General features: G+C 37.9%; 1 protein-coding gene across 5 annotated transcripts in view; it reads left to right on the top strand.

The window, feature by feature from the left end:
* LOC307206094 (contactin-4) overlaps positions 1-17,443 on the top strand; it is a 532,821-nt gene that overhangs the window by 50,298 nt on the left and 465,080 nt on the right. For 4 of the 5 annotated variants that reach the window (XM_079958879.1, XM_079958886.1, XM_079958885.1 and 1 more), the window contains exon 2: positions 2,517-2,557. The exons of the other annotated variant lie outside the window; for it this stretch is intronic. The gene's annotated coding sequence lies outside the window, so the exon portion shown is untranslated. The remainder of the gene's footprint in view (positions 1-2,516; positions 2,558-17,443) is intronic. 5 annotated transcript variants of the gene reach the window in all.

Below are 17,443 nucleotides of genomic sequence, written 5' to 3'. Positions count from 1 at the left end.
TTTATTTCTGACAGAATGCCATCACTCCCCACTCCACAATTGGCAGCCATTGTGCGCCGCCGTGACACTTTTATCTAGATGTAAGTACTGACACCCCATTTCTTACCAAAAAAGCACTGGATCAAGCTAGTTGTTCACCTGCAGGTGCTGGTGTAAGTCCATGGAAATGTGGGGCGAGAGATGAAGAGGACCTCTAGAAAATGAGAGGCAAGTATGAAGGAGCAGAACAGGCTATGCATTCAAGTGGGAAGTGAAGGAGTTTGAAAATGGTGTTGCAGTTTCCTGCTCTGTATGGTTTAGGTGTTCTTTTCTTCGCATATGGAGAGAGGCAGATTGGCTGTTCTCTGTGGCTTTGTCTTGGGATGTCAGAGAATTCCACCAGAAACAGGAATGGAAATTGCTAATATTTGCTTAAGTCCAGAGAAGTAATCAATCCAGTGAATGTGATTGTTGTTTTCATTCCACAAATGGTACCTAATTGATTAATTCCCGCCTCCCTTGTCATTATGTTTCCCTTGCATTAAAATAAATGGAGTTGAATAACATAATTAATTATATAAAAACACTTAAGAAATAGGTTAGTTTGAGAAATAGTGACTGGCTGACATGACTGACATGAGATGTGAACCTTGGTGTCATCAGTCCTAGTCTCACTAACCACTATGCTCTACTGGTTTTCCAGTGATTTAATTGCACAGAGATGGTTAACTGTTTGTGAATATTTAAAAAAATCTCCTTTTTGGAATTTTAGATTTTGTCTCCAGATTTTATGACCTTGTGTGATGATGTGCATGTCCCCCCTCCCATAGTTTCCTCAAGCTGTTTGTTCTACTGCTGGATCCACTACTGTAACTTCATAATATTAGGAAATGGACAAAAAGGATCACAATACATTTATTGAAATGGAATAATACAGTGTAGGAACACTTCATAGAACAGTCTTTCTGTTTCATGCAGCTACATGATTTGTCAAGGGAGTCATTCTAAATCTTCTTTCTGGCCACTTGATGGAGGCAACAGCTTAAATACTTTGATCTGTTTTTTAAATTGATTCTCAAGGTAGTTGATTAGATGCTGATTTGTACTGTAGTTTTGTGAGTTGTGTTTGTAGTCTCCATGTTGTGTGTCTGATGAACTTTATGTATTATAAACATACAGCGAAAACCATTTGCTGGAATAACAATTACAACCCATCATTGCTGCTGAACACTGAACTAGGATCTATTTGGCTATATCCTAGAATGAGAAGTTTAGTAGAATGCAAATATTCTTAAGTGATTCATATTTTAACATTTACCGGGGTAGCAGCATGATTTTAAAGTAAAAAAGAAAATGGACATGGGTAAAAGCAGTGTATATCTTCTTTAAAAAGTAAAATAAAATCTTAGTTCTCAATTCAGGTAGGTAGCTGTGTTGGTCTGGCGCAGTCGAAATAAATAAAAAAATAAAAAAATTGTCCAGTAGCACCTTAGAGACCATCTAAGTTTGTTCTGGGTATAAGCTTCCGTGTGTATTTGAAGACATGTTCATGCAGAACAAACTTAATTGGTCTCTAAGGTACTACTGGACAATTTTTTAATTTTTAAATTTATTTCGACTTAGTTATCCAGTTTTGATTAAAATCAACTTCATGACCACCCACTTTTCATATTCACTACATCCTAAGCAGCAACTTCTTTTTTGTAGTAATTCCATCCCAGTTTCCATGAAAGGCACCAAAATCCAGCATAAAGGCTCTCCTACAATCACGTTTGGCTTTTAAATCCAGAATTTGGACCCAATTATTTTGACCCCGGCCATTTTAAGGGAAACACATGCTGAGATTCTTTGTGCAGCTGGAGACTGTTAGTTCCAGCTTTGAGACTGCTGACTTTGGCACACTGAGAGCATCTGGGCAAACAAGAGAAGCGGAAGGTTCCAGAGGGGCTTGGCAGGCTGAAAAGAGCTTGTTCTGCCTGAAGTCAGTTTTGGACAGCTGGGTGTTGAGTCCAGGCTGCTGAATGATGAGGTTCAAATAGCTACAGGTGGAATAGCTGAACTCAGAGCATTGAGAGCTGTGCACACAGGAGGCCTGAGAGTAGCGCATAGCTGTCAAGAGCTGCTCAAGAGAGAATAAAGAGGTAACTCAAGTAGAAGGAAGGAAGCAGTGATTCATAGAGTGGAATAATCCAGGGGAGTGCTCGGTTTGGCATTTTTTGTTTTTAATTCATGATTTTGCTATGCTAAATTAGCCTTGTGCATGTAGATAAATATTCAGATCCCTTTTGTGTACAGGAGGAATATTCAGAGGAAAGCTAATTCTTGTAAGAATAGCGTAATGTTTCTAAGCAACAGAAACATTACTCTTGCTCAATTTATAATTTGTATTGATTCATAATAGCACCTCCAAACAATTTTCAGGGAAATGGATCAGTCTGCTTATATTCACTCTTTTTAAAATTGAAGGCTGAATCTAATTAGTAAAATAACTTTTTTAAATCAATACACATGGTAACATTACATATGTGTTCTTACAGGTGATGGTGAACTGAAACAGGACTCTGTATCATGCCTTGAAGTAAGTAGAGTTTGTATCTTAGAGTTGTTGCTTATTCTATCGCATCATAATGATTTATCTCTTAATATTTTGTCCCAAGCTTCTTCTGAAAAATGGCAACTTGTGATGACAGATGCTTGTTTATTTTCATCTGAGGCAAGATCAGGGAAGGGGGGCTGTTCACACGATAAGTTCTGAAAAAACACTTTAACCTATCGTTTGTTCAGACTTAACAATGTGAGATTCAGAATTTGAACTGAGTTGAATTAGAGGTTGGCGGTCACTGAGTGAATCAGAGGTTCTGGACAGATTCACATAGACCCTACTTGGTACCTTAGGTTGATAGTGTTGGGAATGTGGAGCAATCTGAAAGAATAATTCCTTAGATATACTTTCAAGCTAAATTCATTTTATTTTTAATTTTTTTGTTAAAGTTTATGAAATCTGTACATTTTGGGGGAAAGCACAGTTTTGAAATACTGTGACTTCAGAATAGGCATGATCCAATCCAGAAAGTTGTTTTGAAGTAGTTCAGTATGTAGAGCACATTCTTTTTTTCCACTCAACAATACATTTACAAACAGTAAAATGCCTAAAAATAAGAGGAAATATATTGAGCCTATTGTTTGAAGGCCAATTCTTTGCTAAAAGACAAGTTTCCTTATATCAATCATAGTCTATTGAATACTGCCACTGCAGTATTGGTACAGCTCGCATTACATTCTTGGTCCTAATTGGTATAAGTGTGGGTCCTCTACTAAGTGATAGAACACCTGCTTTACATGCAGAATGTCCAAAGTTCAGTCCCTGGGATCTTCAGGTAGGTCTAGAAGAGCCCCTGCCAGTCAGTGTAGATGATAATGAGGAAGATGGGTCAACAGTCTGAATCAGTATAAGGCAGCTTCCTGTGTTCCTCGCTTGTATAAACTGTTATTGTGTCAAATCAGTTCCATGATTTCTCAATTAAATTGAGTAAACTTTGATTTCACGTGAAGATAATTTTACCTTCGAGTTACACTAAGATGGTTGAATCCTAACTACCTTGCTCATTCCCTAATGTAGTCCCTATGTCCCCTGAGAGACAGGTGACACTTGAGAAAGGTGTGGGATTGCTGCTGAAGAGTGAAGTTGGGTGGAAGATGCAGAACCCACCCTTGTGCAACTATATATGCCATCTTCATGCACCATCTTCATGCACCATCTTCGAATCCTGCTCTTTGCAGATTTGCAGATTATTTAGATGTGAGGGAGAGATGCATGAGTGAATTGTATTTCCTGTTGTTGTGCAGCTGATGTGATTTTCACAAAGGATGTTGAATAAGGGAAGTTATAGACTCCGTATAAAAATCTAATGAACAGTTTATATGCTACAGTAGTTTATAAAGACATACAGAATTGCTGAGCTTGAAGTTCTATATGGGACAAACTAAAGTGTTGAAAACATGGCTGCTACAGCTTTATTTTTGTTTAAAAAAAATCATTTTAAGAATAGGTATGATAAATCCTTGAAAGTAGTTTTTATTGCACCAACTCTTTTTGAAGGAGCTCTTGTCTGCAGCAACGTGCCAGGCTACTTCTGTATTCTGCGCAGTCTACAAAGTCTTCACAATCATCTTTTGAAAGCTAATATGTAGGGGATTTTGAAATTTTGAAATCAATTAATAATCTACTGAATCATTTCCCCAGTGCTGTTCTTTTACTCTCAGATTTTATTACTCTGTCTCTACTGAGTGGTTGCAGACGAGCAGATCATTAAAATATTTATTTTGTCAATTGTTCTCCTTTTTCCAGATTTGAATTATTCATATGTTTCTCTTGGGTTGCTAGCATGTTGTTGAGAATGCTAATTGACCTTATGTTATTGTTTGAAATATTAAGAGAATTGAAGACATTTTTTTCTGAACCGGACGATTCAGTTTCAACTCAATACATCTTTTCCAAAACATTTTCCCACTTCTTTCTATTTCCCTCTTTTGTTGTGCATTGTTTAGACAGTTTTCAATTTCCAAATATGCAGAAAGGATTTTTATATTTAATGCAGGATTTTTAGATTCTCTTCTAAGAAGTGCAGTGCTGGGATGCTGGATGCAGTGTTTTGGCACACTGAGAACTCTTCATATACATTATCTCAGTAATCCTTTCAGCTGACCATATTGTTGTGAGTGGCTGAATGTCATCTAGCACGTTCATAGCACAAATGTAAAATTTGAACTGGGAAATTTTCACAGCTCATATTGTAACACTTATCTGTCTGTCTGTCTGTCTGTCTGTCTATCTTATTTACTGTTCACCCTGCTTTTCAAATGAAAGAGGCCCCCAGATGGGCTTATAAATATCAGTAATAAGACAGTCCCTGCTCATAGGCTTATAATCTACATAACACAAAAGGAAAAGCAATTTGGAGGGAGAAAAAGCAGATTTCAGAACTAGTTATTAGTTAATGTTTTAAAGGGGATCCAGGTTGGTTGTTCCGGGAGAGTTTGTACAAATCATCATTAAATATAGAATCACCAAGCGTAAAGAAGAACAAGTCTTGCTGAAGAAGAAAACAGCATGGCGTCTGCAAGAATAAGCACAATAGAGTTCTTTGAATGTCAATCAGCATATAGATAAAGATGATCTAGTCAACACTGTGTGCTTAGACTTTTTAAAAGCAATTTGATGAAGACTTGCAACTTTTAAGGAAAGTTACTTCCTGAAATGATTACCTGTTTCAGTAATATCTGTATTTCTCCATGTAAATCTTTTCTACTTCCAAGTGGATACCAGTAAAAGGTAAGAGGAGAGGGTCTTATACCCACGGATATCTGAACAAGTGCCCTGTATGTGAACCTGCTGTTTACTGATTCTCTTAATTAGTTTAGTGTTGTCTTCTTCATTTTCATTTGCAAATCAAATATGGTCCAAACCCAATTTGTTTTACATGGCATTTTTTTTGCCTACAGTATTTTTCCATATTTCATGATATACGAGTAGCACTGTGGTTTACAAGTGAGCATTTAGTCTTCTCTGCAATCATTTTGCAGCTGCTGAATATTTATATTCTTACATCAAGCATACATGAATCCTACTATAATTCCTTAATGCAAATGTGACATTTTATGCTGACTTTGTAATATGCAAAGAACGTTCTGCTGAAGTATGATAAATTCTAAAAAAACCCAAACCCCATTCCTGACCCCCTTACTTAGTACAAGTCTTTAATATCATTGGCTTTCCCTGTTTCACTTTATATTGTGTGTGACCCTTGGAATGTAAAAGTGTAATTTGTGTCCTTGTGCAAGTAATTTCCTTTATGTTTGGTGGGCCAGCTGGATGCTTTCCTAAAATAAAATTTGATCCACTAACTACTCTGAGCTGATCCCTAATGAATGATTAGTGTTATTGCTTCTCCTGGAGAACTTAGGAGTTTCTTCTTCAGCATAGCTTTATTTGCTTCCATTCTTTGGTCCATGGTATACATGGTGTCTGTTGGACTTTGTAATCCCTTGTATTAACAATATCTCCATTTTTGTTGCTCAGTTCTCCTTCTTTACTTTCTAGTTTCTTTGCCACATAATTCATTTTAAACCACCTTGACCTTCCTATGGTCAGCTGTGCTTGATTTGTAAGGACATTTCCACATTCAAAATAAAACTTCTCCAGTGCTTCTTTACACGCCCTTCTTATGGCTGGGTCATTAGTTGATACTTTTGGTAATTGTGGTGAGCTTGGCACTATGTATTCTGCATTCTGTATAGCGCTAGGCCTTAAGAACTTAAGAGACCCGTTGGATCAGACCACAATATCTGGTTTATCATACTTCTTCCCACAGAAAGGCTGCAAGCAGGGCATGAAGGTGACAGCACTTTCCTGCTGTTTTCTTCCCAGCAACTGATTAATATAAACTCAGAACTTGGCTAATTGCAAAATTTGGCTTGCACAAAATGTGGCAGTGTGAAGGGCTCCTGTTCACAAAGCCAGCATGAATTACATCACCACCACCCCCGCTTTCAGCTGATAACCAACATTCTGTGGTTACTGAATATGCTGTCTTCAATAATATTTTGGTGTTGTTTGGGGAGATGATGCAGGTAATATGCAAACCAGTGACACTGACCTGCTGTCCAGCATTTCCTATAATGGCCTTATTCAGATGCTATACTGAATCATAGTTTGAAACAAAATTTCACACAATGCTGCTCCCCTACTTCCGCTGCCATACTGCAGACAAAACAAGCCAGAGTTTGGTTCACAGTATTGTCTGATCCAAGATACTTGATTTGTTTCCTCCAAACAAATCATGGGTGATAGGTAACCAAGGTTGTTGGTTTTTTCCTTTGCTTAATGCTCATAGCTCATTTGTAAAAAAACAAGCCATGAGCCTAGGTTAGACGAGACAACAATTCAGGCTATGCTTCTTGATATGAGGCATGGCATCAACAGGAGTGAGGGAAGAAACAATGGTTTAATGTGATTTTTGAGCCAAGCCAATATCTAAAGTAGAAAATTTGTATTTTCCCCTGCAGACCAATGTGCAAGCTGCAACCACATTAGGAGATCTGGCAATTCACAGTAGGAAGACATGTGGAAGTTAAGCTTCAGGTGTTGTTTATACCAGTTTTCAAGTTAAAACTGCACAATAATAATCATAAATTAAATCACAAAAAATTAGAGAATAAAATCATGTAGGTTTTTTAAAAGAACAAGAGCAAATGAACTACTGAGAGAGAGAAGTAGAGGTAACCTTCCAGCCTAAAGGTAAATGTTTTTATCCATTATTTAGAATTACATTATGTGGTGACCCAAGGAGGACCTCTGGTTAGATTGGAACCACAGCTGTCACAAAGTTTTGCTCCATGCGATAGATGTCCCACAAAAAAGTTTCCCCATATAAGGCCTCATTTGCAGATTTTAATATTTGAGGATGTTTGTATGCAGGATATTACAAAGAAACATGGACAACATAGAACAGAAGTTACCCGTGGTTCCTGACACCCTGCCTCTCCACCATCAAATAATGGCTTTCATTAATACCATAGAAGTTTCTACTTACAGTGATAGACTTGTCTTTTGCTTCATTCTTTGAGGTATCATTGCAGTGATTTGGTTTAATGAAATAACATAGTTACTGTATAGGCATTCCCTGTGTCTTAACAATTTAAATTCTACTCAAGCACTCTCTATTTTAATGCAATACTTATTTGGATTAGTATTCTGAAGTAGTGTCAAACATCAAATACAGCTAATTTTCTCCCATATAACTGGATTTCTGTATTAAAAAAAGTGTAAGCTCTCTGGGAGAAAGAGAAAATGCTTGAGTTTTTAGAAATCGTGTAGACATACCCTCAGGTTAAACAGAGAGCACAAGCACCCAACAGAAGTCATCTTAATGTTTCTGCTATAGACTGCTTTGTCACATGTTTGTCTCAATGAATCACACAACCAAGTATTGTGTTTCCCATGGATCCAGTGTGATGTTTGGCCATGATAAAATCTCTGCTTATCCAGGGATCACATTAGATGCCCTAATCTGTTTCATAGGGCTGCAATTGGGATGAGAGAATAAAAGAGATGTAAAGCACATTGTACACTGAACTATGATGTTGAAATGATTGGTAAGTAGTCACTTACTAGGCTTGGCTAAGGTGGATGTTGCTGTGCTTTGTTGCTAAATATATAATGCAAGGTGGGAGTTCTGTCACAAAATTCAAGTTTTTGTATGTGTGAGTTCTCATCAGGGCAGCACTACTGAAGTCACCATCTGATCTCAGCGAGCTAACCAGCATTATTATATTTTCAGCAAATAGTGAATTGCTTCTTCATAGTTTGTTGTATGCTGCATCCTGGAACCTTCAGGATTTAAGCTTGTATGCTACATCCAGAGATGATGTAACTGGAGAAGGATGTCCAGACGATTTTGCCATCCATGACTTGCTCTTGAATTCTGTTTATTGATTCTTGTTGCTCAAGCACATAATGCTCCAAAAACCAAACCAAGTGCCTATTAAGTCAGCAAGTGCCGTTGCATGTTTAGAAAGGAGAAAAATAAATCTGCATTAAGCAAATCCACTTTTCTGCACTTAGCTCAGGATGCTGAATAGAGATCATTATGGCTTTCTAGGAAAGCTAAGAACTAATTCAGTTAAATATGGACTGCAAATAAACATTGTGACAAACTGCTGTCACCAGCAATTGATAATGGTGATGAGTTTTTAATCTGTATTGCACAAATGGCTATTATTATTATTTTTTAAAAAAGGCTTCCAATCTGTCCACTTCAATTGTGGGTTTAGGGATTTTGTATTATCAATGTAATTTCTGCTGAAATGAAAATAACACATGATGATAGACATAGCGTGAAATATCCAGCTATTGTACTGTGTGCTTTGTATATAGCATATTTGAATGGGACACGTGTTAAATATGTCTTTATTGAAACATTTACTAAGTGTGATGGTGGTGGTATAAAATTGTCTCCATGTAGAGCACTGTGAGTTGGCCAGTTTTCTGGCACATCCATTGAGAAGTGGCCAAAATACACCAGTTTAATAATGTTTCTTCTTGGAACAGTTTGTGTTGTTCTGTCAGTTGCTTCCCTTTCACCTACAGTTTGTGTTCCATATGTTGTCTTGCCCATTTCAGTGCATCACAAAATGGAGGAAATTGCAGGGGATTGTTTTTCTGAAAACCCAATGAGTATTCACAGTCTTTTCAGCATTTAAATTGGGAAGGTTATTATTCTACCCAATCTCAGGACCTGATTTTCTCTTCCTGGTTAACCATTTTCCTACAGTGAGGATGGCTTCTTCCAGATTGAGGAGTCTTGTAGCTGCTGTAGCTACAAGTAAGTAGATTGTAATGATCGAAGAGCAGCATTCTGGGGTGTCTAATGGGAAATAACTTCATAAAAATAAGAGAAAAGTAGTGATGAGGGGAAATTCAATTCAGTCTGCATCCTAGATTCATATTTTCTGAAACAATTCATGAATTGAAACACAGTCGTCATGTGAAAGCCACACTTCTCTGAATTTTGCAGTGTAGTTCTACAGCCAAGGAATGTGCACAAAAATGCATATACTAAACTGTAGATTACAATTTGTATACAAATAGAAATAAAATATGAAAATGCATTATATAAGAGGAAATTGCTTTGCATATATCAGACAAAAATTGTATATTAAGTAAAGTTCACAATAAAAGGATGATGAAGATGATGATGAAGAAGAATATTTGAATATTTGAAATATTTGAATATTTGAAGATAAAAGAAAGTGCTTCTTTATGCAGCACATAGTTATTTGGAACTGACTCCCACAGAAGGCATGATGGCCACCTACCTAGATGGCTTTAAAAGAGCATTAGACACACCTGAAGGCAGCAGTGCTTCTGAATACCAGTTGCTGGAAACAATGGGAGAAGATTGTGCTCTTGTGCTCAAAACCTGCTTCTGGTTTCCCAAAGGCATTTGGTTGGCCGCTGTAAGGACAGGATGCTGGACTAGATCAATGGCCTGATTCTGCAGGTCCTTTTTATGGTTTTTTTTTTATTGTTCTTCATACTTTTTAATTCTAGAATGTTGTGTACATGTAAGCAAAGGGAAATGCTTGATCTAAGTGTTCCAACATTGCAAGGAGGGGAAAACGAGTGAAGTTTCTTTAACAAATATGTTCACGTTGTAACTATTAGTCTGAATTGCATTGTTGAGAAAGTGAACATTGTTGAGAATTGTGAACAAGTTGACATTTTCAGTTGTGGAGAAAATCTGCTAAGTGGAAAAACAAGTATGCATTGTCCTGACACCAAAGAGATTCAGTCACAAATTGCTTACATGTAAGGGCAGCCAAGCACTTCCATTGCACTCGTGAGTGATGTTTTTAAGGCTTTTCCTTCTTGTTGTTATTACAATCAAATGTAAAGCAAGTCAAACAGAAGTAGCCTTTTTAAACTGCTCAAAAGTAAGGAGCTAGAGTTCTAATGTGTTCAAAAGTGGCTAGAGTTTAAACATAAAGAGCTCTGGGCTAAACTGATTTTTATTAAATAAAAGAAGGTAAGGAGTTTTTAGTTAAGAGCTGCTGCTGCTGCTGCTGTCATGAAAAGTGCTTTTGATGACCTGGTTTGTAAAGAAGTTCACTATTGTGAAAAATGAAATGTTGGGGTGCTAGAAGGAAAAGGGTAGACAACTGTCACCATGTATGTGTCATCATAAAGTATGGAGGGCAAGAGATCTTGCTGTTCATGCTTAAAATGTGAAAGGCAACATCAGAAATATCATAAAAGGGTTGCATATTACTTACACTTTCTCATTCATGCTACATGCCTTGGAAATTGTTGTGGTACTCTTTGAATTATAGAAGGTGCTTCTGTAGAAAGTAGCAGGATATGGTTGCTGGTGCCTTTTTGTTAGTCTTCTTTGGCAAAGTAAAGGGATGATAAATATAGTAGGCCATACAGGTTTTACAGGGTAGAATGCTGTGTAAATTTCAGATAAGCTACCAGTCACTTTGAATGATCTCAACAGTGCTCAAGTAATCCATATGTAGCCAAAGCTTGGTTCAGTTGTGCAGCATGCAAAAACCGGATCACTCCTTAGAGTAGACTCACATCAAGTTGGGTTTATCATGATGAATGTTGTTTTTCTCCAGTACTGGGTTGTATCCGACTGAGTTCTATTCAGAGTAGACCCATTAGAATTAATGGACCCAAGTTAGTTACACCAATTCATTTCCGTGGGTCTACTCTTAGTAAACATTGGTTCAAACTAGATCACTGGTAACAGTGAGCTTTTGTAAAACCATTCAGAAATGTTCTAACTACTGCCTATTTGCACACAACAGAGTATAGAATTAGTGATAACTTCATAAAACATGTTCCAGTGCTTTGCGCAAACTTCCTACATGTTCAGTACGAACTGACCTAACACATCTTTGCAAAAACCAACTTACAAATATTATATTTGCACCACTGTTTAGCTGGTTTCTAAACAACCTCAGAAAACTGAAATCCTTCTATCAGCCACTAAAGAACAATTACAGCATGTAACAAACGTGCCTCTGTATGTGGCCTTTCAGCCCAGTTTCTTACAAGAGCATTATTGTTCAGTCCACTTTCCTCCTAATTGCTTTTTGTACTTCATAATTTATCATTACTATTATCTAGCTAAAGGATTCTTAATAACATGATTTTGCATTGTATTAAGTAGAATAGTCTCAATTCTGATTCCACAGTAAAACACCTAAGAATTATCTTCATGGAACTTAAACCTTTGGAAAACTGAGCTGTTGCTACATGAAAAATCTAACAATACTTTTGGAATGAAACTCACTATAAATGAAACAAAAGTAATCCACTCACCCCATCTGTCTCTCTTTGAAATGTTTGTTTACATTTTCGCGAAACATTTTCCTTTGCTTCCCAAGGGATATGTAGTGGCTGGTAATGAATGAAAGTGCTTTATCGCATGCCTCGTGTTCAGCTGAAGTTTCCTTTCTATTGCTTGCTGCAGTGTCTGCAGTAAAATATTTATTGGCTTGCTTCTGTTGTGTTGAATACCATACTCTGCACAAAGCTCCCTTCTTCCATGCTATAAATTTTTATAATATCACCTCTGGACATATCCACCAATCCACCTACACTTTAGAACCGGGTAGTGGTACCTTTTTTTCAGTCCGAGGGCCATGTTGTAGACAACCTTGTGAACAGCCACATTCCATACACTCCAGCATTTCTCCACTGAAAATAGGGATGTTATTATTATTCAACAACAACAACAACACCCTGCCCATTTTGATTGGGTTGCTCTGGGCTCTCAGGGTAGCTTCCAACATATATAAAACATTAAACATTTAAAAACCTCCTTATGCGGGGCTACCTTCAGTTATCTTCTAAAGGTTGTATAGTTACTTGTCTCCTTGGCTTGGGGGGGGGTCACATAATTCCATACCTTCCAACATTTCTCTGGTGAAAATAGGGACATCCTAAGGAAAAGCGGGACATTCCAGGATCAAATCAGAAACTGGGGTGGCTTCTGTAAATACGGAACTGTCCCTGGAAGATAAGGGCCCTTGGAGGGTCTGATATTCCAGTGTTGGGCAAGGCTAGAGAGAAAATGGGTGGAGTGCTGAATCAGACTCTTACGTTTTTATAGAAGCCTACATTTCAACCACATAAAAGGCAGAAGTTTATATGCACATGCCCTTTTCTCTATCTGCATTCTAGGCCAGCAAGAAGCGTTATTACACTTCAAAGACTCATTTCAGTCACAATATAGCACTTGAGGCAGTGGAGTTTCCCACCCCACTTTAGGAGAAGACCTCAGTTTTGTATTTGGAATTTGGACTTTTCAGAGTGTAATTTGGATAATTTTATGTAAAATGAAATTTGTGATTAGGCTATTCTCGGGGCATTAGGATAAAAGGCCCAAAGAAACTGTTTCTGCAGATTGAATGTGGCATACACTTTTTATATTTACACAACATTTAGAAAGGAATACAGGGTGCAATGTTCAGATCAGAAGAATCTTTATTTGCATCAGCCACTAGCCATAGCAGTAAAATAAGGGTGCAATGGTTTATAAATGGAACAAATCGTCTTTGCTTTTAGTACAAAAAAAAATCTCGTATGTGTTGCATTTCCAATGAATGCTTGGAACGCTTTATTGTTATTTGTTGATACACTACAGCAGCCAGAGCCAGTTCCAGGTGCACAGGGTGCCCTTGTGCACAGGCAATCAATCAGTGGGCCTCTTGACCCCTCACTTTCCTCCTCAAACCATACCGTCCCTCCTAGCCCCATCCCTTCATTATGAAAACAAAGTTTGACCAATAGGGCAACCCCCTGTTGTCAAATAAAAATACGAATTTTAGAGCTAGCATAATGGGATTTCTCCCCACCTCTTCCTCTGTGCATGCCCACACCCTCCACAACTCAACTCAGGAAAGTTAGAACCACCACTGGAACAGTACATGGGAGGAAAAGAGGGGAGATTATTCCACCTGGCAAGAGGGGAGAGTATTCCACCTGGCAAGCAAAAATGCTTGCACTGTTGGAATTATCTCCTTAGTGCTACATTTAATTCTGCCCATTGCATTTTGTTACTTACCTTTTTATTTCCAGTCAACAGTATAATTTAGAGGTAACTTCATTTTGTATTTGATACACAGTTACCTGGGGTAAGTCCCAATGAGCTCATTGGGCCTTCCAGTCTTCTCCTTTGAGCCATGCGGGAGGATGAAAGAGGAGGAAATCAAGAGCCCATGGCTTTCTTTGCATTATTTAGCATTACATAGTTTAGCTTTGCATCCTAACGAGGTCAATTTCTTTTTCTTTGAGTGGATGCAGTGAAGTTCCCATGAGAGAAGCATGACTCCCAGTGATGTCTTGTCAGCAATAGACTACAAAAGCTAATTCCACAATAATTTTGTTAGTCTTCAAGGTGCCACAAGATTCTCTTCGTTAATTTAATTTTTTCAAATAATAACACATCTACCTCTCTGAAATTTGCATAATGAGGGATCAAACTCCTTGGCCCATTCAAACACTATCCTATCTTGCAACACTTCTGAAATCACAATTATCTCCTTTTTGTTTGTTAATACATAGTCCAAAATTGCCTGAACTCTATCTCCTTGCTCTTTGATACACAAGGTTATCTTCAAGCACAGTTCAGTGGTTTCTGTGATGACTTTTTTGTCAAACAAAAGCTGCAAGTTAAAATTACCTACCAGTTGGGAAGTGTGCGAGTATGTGTATAATTTTTTGTTCAGAATTACATCTTCCTTTTGGCTTTGTTATTGGTAACTGTTATCTGCAGATAATTCTCTTTGCCCACTCCCCACCTTATCCCTTGAAATGATTATATTTTTTCTGTGCCAGATAGGTTTAGTTCCTTCAGGGTCTTTGACATGAATTGTTGTCTGAGATAAATTGGTCAACAAGACTGTCTTATTTTTTTGACCTTATGATCCTGAACACAATATGCAGTGGTTATAAATGTGCTTTTCTGCTCCCCAAAGGTTCTGCTTTATTGCAAGACTTCGAGCTTTTGAAGAAGCATAATATTTTCCTAAACCTTTTGTGCCAAATGCGTACTGATTGCTGCTAGCTTTTGAATACGATTAATATTATTTTCCTAAACTTTTTTTTGCCAGATATGTACAGCTTGTTGCTAATCTGTATACTCAGTTCAGTGGAAGCCTTTTTTGTTTGCTTGCTTGTGAAAATATGTCTACTAAATCATGTATTATTTATTAAATTTCTCTACTGCCCCCAGCACAGTATGAGGCAGGGTTTATTAATAGCAGCTTGTATACTTTAAGGATCTAGTTTGTTTCAGCAAACCTTAGTTAAGATTATATCCAAACCCTAAACCAGGCATAGGCAAACTCGGCCCTCCAGATGTTTTGAGACTACAGTTCCCATCATCCCTGACAACTGGTCCTGTTAGCTAGGGATGAAGGGAGTTGTAGTCCCAAAACATCTGGAGGGCTGAATTTGCCTATGTCTGTCCTACAGTTCAACAATAATTAATCTAAAACTGACATAGAAATTTTCAATCTCTGTACAACCATGCCAAAAGAGGAGAAGGGAAGGGGGCATGTATGACCTCAAATATTGCTACAACTCTTCCTTACAATGCTAAACTTTGGTTTTACTTTACGTTTGAAAACTTCAAGTGTGTTTCTCAGTATTTGTTTTGTTCTTTCCACAGTGAAGCAGCCCTTCTGGTTTGGTGGACATGGATAGACACCATTCAGATTTGTTTCTGTATTCTTGGAGTTTATACAATCTTAGGAATATACACCCTAGCACAGAGTTAGTGATACAATGTAATAATCTAATTCAAACATGCCATGTCTATGTGCTGGATAATGGCATTTTGTTTAGAGAATTTCTTTGTACACTTATCAGCCCAATGTGTGGGGAGCTGTTGGTTTTATGATGATTTAACCATTACTTCTCCATACTTGCCCTTCCCAAGATATGTTTTGGTTTTATGTTTCAATATGACTCTTCATGCATGTGCGCTTAGAAATCCAAGCAAATGTGTTTTCAAATGCTGGGAGTGGTGGGACAGATTAGGTTACTCCAATCCCTTTTCCGTGTAACTGGACTGAACATATGCATTGGGAAACATTCATAACAAAAGAAAGTAATGACATATGTGAGAGCTATAGAAAACTATAGTGCCATACATTCATATTTTTAGCAGTTTGAAACACACACAGGGAAGACTAAAACCTGGAAAACAAAGTACAGTGATTTGGAAAAGTGTATTTGGATGTAATTAGCAAATTAGCTTACACATAAGCTGCATGCTGGTGAGCACAGTCAAAGCTTTCTTGGTTCACTCCTCTCTTAGGTGAGGTGGCTAGGTTAGCATGATATTCAACCTGAAATCAATGTTCGTTCTTACCTTCTGGTAGTAGCTTGTTTGCAAGAAACAAACCATGAGTGCTGGTTCAGACATGATGCTGATCCAGCTACTCTGTGGTTTGCTTTCCGCAGGCAGAAGTACCCCAGGCACAGGTAAACAACACACCTGCAGGCTAACCTGCTTAACTATGGTTAATGGCTTTGTGTTTTATCTGTCTTATGCCAGACACACCTAGCTTTCAAAAACAGTGTTTGCATGTGTGTGTGTTTTTAAAGAACACAATGACTTTTGTTTACTGTATCCCCACTTATATGGGTATTTCAGGCATTGCTGTAACTCACGTATATAGCACACACAGACCAGTTTTGAAGAAAATGTCACTTGCAAAAGATAAATACAGAGATGGTGCTAAAGGGCTGCATTTTTCCTTTTATTTTCTCCTATGCTGGGAACCAATTTTTAGATGACTTTCACTTTCATTTCTGTTCCACCTTCCCTGTGCGGTTGTGAATTCTAAATCCATTTGTGCATTCAACCAGCCTAGTCTGTGGAGTATTTTGACTAATGAGGTGTTGCTACCAGCAGTTCGACATTTCTTGTAGCTGCACTGCAAAACAGCTAAAGTTCATTTTAAAGAGAGAATGCAGCCTGCAAAGAGTGCCAAACCAGTAAGAGGCACATTTATTTTCATGCATTCTTCTGAAGAAAGAATCAGAACTGGCCCAGGATCAAATTAAATGTTCCATTTAGTGAAAGATGTCAGCTAGGAATTGATAATGCATTCCCACTGAATGGCTTCAGCATTATCATCCTTCCTGCGTTGTGCAAATGGGCTCTGAATGTTACAGAAATGTCAAGGTATTGGGGAAAGTTTTAGGTTTAGGTTTAGGTGTGGGTTTTGAATGTTATTTCCCAGCAGGCTTTTCAATTCCAGCTTTCTGGTTAAGAAACAGAGAGTATCAGTAAAGTGTCAGCCTTCCTACTATTAAATATAGAAGCTGGAAAGACAAACACCCAAGAGTCATTAAGCTGAATGGAAGCTTGTGATCTATTCTTGCTGCTGACTTTGAATGAAGAGACATACATACATATCACAGCAAGGGACTAATTACATGTTTCAGGCAAATATGCATGTAACAGATCTGGGAGCCTCTTTTGGCTGAAGTACAAATGCAATAGATAGATATATAGAACCATTGGCCTCATCTAGAAGGCTCTTCTTATCATCTTATCTTCTTAGAAAACTAAAAACCAGGGTATATGTGTGCTGTATGTCTGGGTATGGGGCACATTTAAGGAGGCATGTTACATGCCTTCCACGGGGCACACTTGGCAAAGTGGTCAAAAAAAGACTGACTCACATCTGCTCAGCTCTCTATCAAGGTTTATTCAAGAAATGTTGCTTCACATTGTCTGCTTTCACCCCTGGCCCAGATTCTTTCCAATCTCCAGTATCCTCGAGACTAAGTACCAAACCCCAGGGACAGTCACTTTGTCCCAGAGCTGCCTCAGAGTTCCAGTGGAAGCACTCTCTCAATAAGGAGAGGGATATT

This window comes from Podarcis cretensis, assembly GCF_951804945.1.
Source record: "Podarcis cretensis genome assembly, chromosome: 2".
NCBI classification, from domain to species: Eukaryota; Metazoa; Chordata; class Lepidosauria; order Squamata; family Lacertidae; genus Podarcis; species Podarcis cretensis.
This window is presented reverse-complemented; position numbering and strand designations above follow the sequence as displayed.